The sequence below is a fragment of the Coregonus lavaretus genome, assembly GCF_964263955.1.
Source record: "Coregonus lavaretus genome assembly, contig: HAP1_SCAFFOLD_1189, whole genome shotgun sequence".
Lineage (NCBI taxonomy): Eukaryota > Metazoa > Chordata > Actinopteri > Salmoniformes > Salmonidae > Coregonus > Coregonus lavaretus.
In genome coordinates this window covers 23,567-30,739 of record NW_028165883.1, presented here as the reverse complement: position 1 = coordinate 30,739, position 7,173 = coordinate 23,567, and positions in this window count along the sequence as shown.

Genomic DNA, 7,173 nt, shown 5'->3' with positions numbered 1-7,173 from the left:
CCAGCCCCAGCACGTACCCCCTGTCTCCACCCCTCACCTGACTCCCCCACCAAACCCCTCTACCCCCCATGGTCCAGCCCCAGCACGTACCCCCTGTCTCCACCCCTCACCTGACTCCCCCACCAAACCCCTCTACCCCCCATGGTCCAGCCCCAGCACGTACCCCCTGTCTCCACCCCTCACCTGACTCCCCCACCAAACCCCTCTACCCCCCATGGTCCAGCCCCAGCACGTACCCCCTGTCTCCACCCCTCACCTGACTCCCCCACCAAACCCCTCTACCCCCCATGGTCCAGCCCCAGCACGTACCCCCTGTCTCCACCCCTCACCTGACTCCCCCACCAAACCCCTCTACCCCCCATGGTCCAGCCCCAGCACGTACCCCCTGTCTCCACCCCTCACCTGACTCCCCCACCAAAACCCCTCTAGGGCTGGGCGATATGGCCTAAAATTCTTATCTCCATTTTTTTCGAACTTATCGGCAATTCACAATATATGTCTCGATAAAAAATTACAAAATCTCTAAATAAGCTTTGTTGTACAATTAAAGGTAAAATACACTGCATTTAAAACAGTCAGCAATAATCTAATGAATACAGAGCTTGTGAAATTATACCTAGGCTGAATATATGCCTTCCACAACTATAAGACCCACTAATAATTTAATTAGTTTATCAAAATAGTTGTACCTGCTTTTTTTTGCAATAATCCATGATCTGGCTTTCAGGTCTGTCTATAAAAATGCCCTTTTTGTTACAACTTTACCAGAACCATGCATAATGCACTTTCACTAATAATGTAGCAGGCATTATAGAAGATTAACACCTGTCTCATAAACAATCTCAAGCACAAGCCCACGTGCTAGTGAGTAGCCAGCTAATATTTATATTTCCAGTTCAGCCAACTTGGATCTGGGTATAATTTCACAAGCTCTGAATTCAGCTAACAAGGCAAAACAGTTGAATTGTTATGAACACAACCTGTCCATCTCCAACTGTTTGAACAGCATGCTAGCCTGTCCACGTTGTTCAGATGTTGAAATCAAGTGACCTACCTTATTTCTCAGAATGAGAACGAGTTGCCAATACCTTTATATAATTGTTTTATGCTTATTGCACATTTATAAAACACAGACTAAAAAGCTAGTATAACAATCTTTATTTGACTAAAATGCTGCTAGCGATACTTGGTACCGTAACGCTCGCAACGAACTGAGCATACATTTTCCAGATGAATGTTCATTGGTACATCCATTTTTGTCATGTCTGCTCTGCTCGAAATTTGAGGAGTTGAAACATATACAGGGTATGGTTCGAAAGGTTAACAACAACAACAACTCTGTTACAGTAAGATAATGTCTCCATGTGTTTCGGTGTCCATATGACCGATTCTGTTGGACCAAACCTCAAATGCAAATAGCGAGTTGAAACCGCTTGTCTGAGAGGAAGAAGTGATCTCATCTTTTTTTGTGTGCTATGGGCTGGGGCTTGGGAGAAAGGCAAAACGAGAGGTGTCACTCTCGCCAACATCTGTCCAAAATAATCCCTATGCGCTTATTTTTAACCTAAGCTTGTCGCCTGCCTTCCCCCCTTTGGGACAACGACTCCCATTGTTAGGGCGGAGACATGAGCAAGCCCCAGGACTTACCCCCCCGTCTCCACCCCTCACCTCTCTGGCACCAGACTCTCCCCCCATGGGCTAGCCCCAGGACTTACCCCCCCGTCTCCACCCCTCACCTCTCTGGCACCAGACTCTCCCCCCCCATGGGCTAGCCCCAGGACTTACCCCCCGTCTCCACCCCTCACCATTCTGGCCCCAGACTCTCCCCCCCATGGGCTAGCCCCAGGACTTACCCCCCGTCTCCACCCCTCACCATTCTGGCCCCAGACTCTCCCCCCCATGGGCTAGCCCCAGGACTTACCCCCCGTCTCCACCCCTCACCTCTTTGGCCCCAGACTCTCCCCCCCATGGGCTAGCCCCAGGACTTACCCCCCGTCCCCACCCCTCACCATTCTGGCCCCAGACTCTCCCCCCCATGGGCTAGCCCCAGGACTTACCCCCCGTCTCCACCCCTCACCATTCTAGCCCCAGACTCTCCACCCCTCACCATTCTAGCTCCAGACTCTCCCCCCATGGGCTAGCCCCAGGACTCAGCCTCTTCCTCATATGAGTCATTCTCCTCTGTATTGTGTACTTTGGCTCTAATAGGTCAACCTTGTTACAGTGTTAATTCAATGTTGAGATTTGGGTGATACATGGTTGGACTTAACTTGAACTGTATAGTTTTATCAGCCTAGGGGTCAAGTCTGCAAAGGTAATCAGTAGGGGGAACATTAAATGAAATAGCCCCCAATAGGTGCTACCCCCTTCCACCACACACACAGACAGTTGTATGTGTTTATCAATTGGAAGGCTGTTTATCAGTAGGTTATTGATTTCAGTACTCTTCAGTGTTCGTGTGAATGATGATAGGTTTAGGTAATGTTGTTTTGTGGTCAGAGGACTAATGCAGAGTGAAAGTGTGTGTCTGACTGATATTAATTTCTACCTCTTGACATGCTGATTGTTTACCTAATAAAGGGACATCAACAACAATGTACTACAATGCCACAACTTCAATAAACAGTTTTTTGAACTGCGCTTATCACTTATCACAACATTTTGGATATCGTATTGAGTTTTGCTTTATCGACCTCTGGTATTAACTTCTATAATGTATCCAACACTTCTTGGGACATAATTATTGTAGACATTATGAAAATATTAATATGATGAATGAAATCCCGAGGAGAGTCACCAGGGAGCACTGGAAACATTACCATTGTGAGATGTGTTTGTTACAATCATTGGATAGTTCATACTATAGTAATGGCGTCTTTTTGTAGGCTCTAACTCCTCCATGGTTCGTTGGACAAAGCCTATTGGGAGTTTAATGGAGTTTTTGGATAAACCCTGAAAATAAGGTCTGTGATAAACAAACACAGGCTTAGGAGATCTTATGCATTTTGTTCTATGAGATAATCTTCACCAGCGAACATCACTTTTTGTGAATTGTATGTTTCCTCTCTAATAAGTTATGATCTGTTCCTTGACTTCTTCATATTCTCAGAGGCCTGAAGATATGGGATGCAGTCCTCTGAGCTGCTCCCAGGCCAGGCTGCTAGGTCAACCCAGACCCAGGGGGAGTCCCCATCCCGTCCTCATTTATTTCATTGTATTTATTTAGCAGGGATAGTCCGCTCAGTAAAACTTAGCTCAGGACAGAGCCCAGGAACCACTGTGTCTGTAGAGTTTGAGGGAAGGCAGTTAGTCAGAGTATTCTCCCCTGTTGTGAGCTCCTCTGCAAATAGTGTCTGACTACAGTCCGTCCTGAGGGCTGGTGTTCTGTTCCTTCACCACCACCACCAGTAGTAGTAGCAGGGGGGGGTCTGGATCGACCCAGCAGGGTTAGTAACCAGGGCAGGGTGGGGTCTGGATCGACCCAGCAGGGTTAGGGTTAGTAACCAGGGCAGGGTGGGGTCTGGATCGACCCAGCAGGGTTAGTAACCAGGGCAGGGGGGGTCTGGATCGACCCAGCAGGGTTAGTAACCAGGGCAGTGAGGAGGCAGGGGGGGTCTGGATCGACCCAGCAGGGTTAGTAACCAGGGCAGTGAGGAGGCAGGGGGGGTCTGGATCGACCCAGCAGGGTTAGTAACCAGGGCAGTGAGGAGGCAGGGGGGGTCTGGATCGACCCAGCAGGGTTAGTAACCAGGGCAGTGAGGAGGCAGGGGGGGTCTGGATCGACCCAGCAGGGTTAGTAACCAGGGCAGTGAGGAGGCAGGGGGGGTCTGGATCGACCCAGCAGGGTTAGTAACCAGGGCAGTGAGGAGGCAGGGGGGGTCTGGATCGACCCAGCAGGGTTAGTAACCAGGGCAGTGAGGAGGCAGGGGGGGTCTGGATCGACCCAGCAGGGTTAGGGTTAGTAACCAGGGCAGTGAGGAGGCAGGGGTGGGGTCTGGATCGACCCAGCAGGGTTAGGGTTAGTAACCAGGGCAGTGAGGAGGCAGGGGTGGGGTCTGGATCGACCCAGCAGGGTTAGGGTTAGTAACCAGGGCAGTGAGGAGGCAGGGGTGGGGTCTGGATCGACCCAGCAGGGTTAGGGTTAGTAACCAGGGCAGTGAGGAGGCAGGGGTGGGGTCTGGATCGACCCAGCAGGGTTAGGGTTAGTAACCAGGGCAGTGAGGAGGCAGGGGTGGGGTCTGGATCGACCCAGCAGGGTTAGGGTTAGTAACCAGGGCAGTGAGGAGGCAGGGTGGGGGTCTGGATCGACCCAGCAGGGTTAGGGTTAGTAACCAGGGCAGTGAGGAGGCAGGGTGGGGGTCTGGATCGACCCAGCAGGGTTAGGGTTAGTAACCAGGGCAGTGAGGAGGCAGGGGGGGTCTGGATCGACCCAGCAGGGTTAGGGTTAGTAACCAGGGCAGTGAGGAGGCAGGGTGGGGGTCTGGATCGACCCAGCAGGGTTAGGGTTAGTAACCAGGGCAGTGAGAAGGCGGGGGGGGGGGGGGGGGGGGTCTGGATCGACCCAGCAGGGTCAGGGTTAGTAACCAGGGCAGTGAGGAGGCAGGGGGGGTCTGGATCGACCCAGCAGGGTTAGGGTTAGTAACCAGGGCAGTGAGGAGGCAGGGGTGGGGTCTGGATCGACCCAGCAGGGTTAGGGTTAGTAACCAGGGCAGTGAGGAGGCAGGGGGGGTCTGGATCGACCCAGCAGGGTTAGGGTTAGTAACCAGGGCAGTGAGGAGGCAGGGGTGGGGTCTGGATCGACCCAGCAGGGTTAGTAACCAGGGCAGTGAGGAGGCAGGGGTGGGGTCTGGATCGACCCAGCAGGGTTAGTAATCAGGGCAGTGAGGAGGCAGGGGGGGTCTGGATCGACCCAGCAGGGTTAGTAATCAGGGCAGTGAGGAGGCAGGGGGGGGGTCTGGATCGACCCAGCAGGGTTAGTAACCAGGGCAGTGAGGAGGCAGGGGGGGTCTGGATCGACCCAGCAGGGTTAGTAATCAGGGCAGTGAGGAGGCAGGGGGGGTCTGGATCGACCCAGCAGGGTTAGTAATCAGGGCAGTGAGGAGGCAGGGGGGGTCTGGATCGACCCAGCAGGGTTAGTAATCAGGGCAGTGAGGAGGCAGGGGGGGTCTGGATCGACCCAGCAGGGTTAGGGTTAGTAACCAGGGCAGTGAGGAGGCAGGGGGGGTCTGGGTTGCCCCAGCAGGGAAGAGGAAGGCCTGGGAGCAGCTTGGCGGACTGCATGCCCTCACCCAAGAGGCCTCTGAGGATTTGAAAAAGTTGATATCTCTTAGTATTTAACATAATTTTGAATAAATATAAAATAGACATATCTTAAAGGCCCAGTGTAGTCAAAATTCTGTTTTCCTGTGTTTATATCATATTATACAACATCTGATGAAACTAAAACTGTAAAAGTGTGGATAAAAAAAATAATACGTGTTATTTCCTGATAGTTGCTGGTTGAAAATGCAAACTACACAGGACCTTCTAAACAGCAGGTTTGCATGGGCGGGACTTTCGGCTTTCCATGATGACATCACCATGCTGTAAATTGGTTAATAGACCAATAACAAAGAGAGTTCCAAAGCTCTCTGCCAATAACAGCTAGTTTTCAGTTTTCCCCTCCCCACTCCCAGACAGTCCTAGCAAAATTCTTGCTTGAGAAATCGTTTTTTGCCCATTTTGGAAATCTATTACAGTAAGGTAATATATAATATTTAAGATATATAATTGTAATAAATAAATAAATATTTGCAACTATAACACTGTGTCAACTGGTCATTATTACATTATTAATAATCGTTTTTACAAAAGTACTGCACCACCCTCACCCAAGAGACCTGTGATGATATGAGTTTACACTTTACAGCCTACTTTGGTAATAATTGTTAGTGTCAATATGTTATTTGCATAAGTTCGAAGTTCCAAAGAAGTGTCTGATAACCTGGGAAGACAAAAACATACTGAAGAGAGACCCAGGTCAAACCAGGGTCCCATCCATTACGTTAGACCGTAGCAAAATGTTTTGCAATGGACTACTAGCGTTTCTTATTGGACAAGTTCACGTTCCCTCCCTGTTTCAGTCTGTTTTATTCCGTTTGGTGCATAATAAACCCTACCCTGGGTTTTTAGTCTGGGGCCGTATCAAAGTAGCCATGCTGATTTAGGATCAGTTTGGCCTTTTAGATCACAATGAATAATATTATATGGACAGGGGGACCTGATAGATCAGCACTCCTGCTCGGAGACCCTTGATACATACTGGTGTATTGGGTTAAATATTTCAGTGTTCCTGATCAGCCACAAGAGGGCATCCTCTGTAGTGAATAGGAAGTTACAGTCCGTCTGTCCGTGAGATATGGGCTGTATCTCCATAGTCTAAAGTGGCTTCATCTCTTCATATCCTTTCATGTGCACTGAATCTGATGCGAAAGAAACTGGACTGGTGGAAGCCATATTGATTTCACCTAGTCTGTTTTTTTCACATCAGTGCAGATGAAGGAGATGAGGAGAGAACATAGAGAGGATTCATCATGGATATAACCCGTTTTAGCATGGATAGTGCCATTTGAGGGCTTTCACCATTTTAAAGTAGTCAACTGGGTGGGGATTCCTATGAGTTAGGAGCAATCAGCCAATGAAGAAGAAGAACATTGACAACTTTAAAATGGAGATAGCTGCCGATGCTGTCACAGACATGATTATTGTATGTTAATCATTTGTTAAATGTTATTTTGTTCTGTAGTGTCTTGTAAGCCCATGTGGGCTGGGCACCAGTAGGTGTATGACATTTAAATACATCATATCAATCTATCAATCAAAATTAAATGCACAGATACAACGATGAGTCCTCTATATATCTCCATGGGAGAGATGGAAGCCATTTTGGAAAATGGCCGGTAGGGAGCAATGAATTACGTATGGCTTCTGTCTGACAAAGATCATGTTTCTAATGTTTCCAGCTTCAAATAGATTGTGCTCCTCTAGCATTTCCATCTACATTTTGTATTTGAAAAGGAAGAAACTACAGTCAACATTTTGGTCAATAGACCTTTCGTTCATTTAAACACTGAAGAATATCTGTTGACTGAAATGTTGGTTAGAGTTGATTCCTTTTCAAATACAAGATGTGCA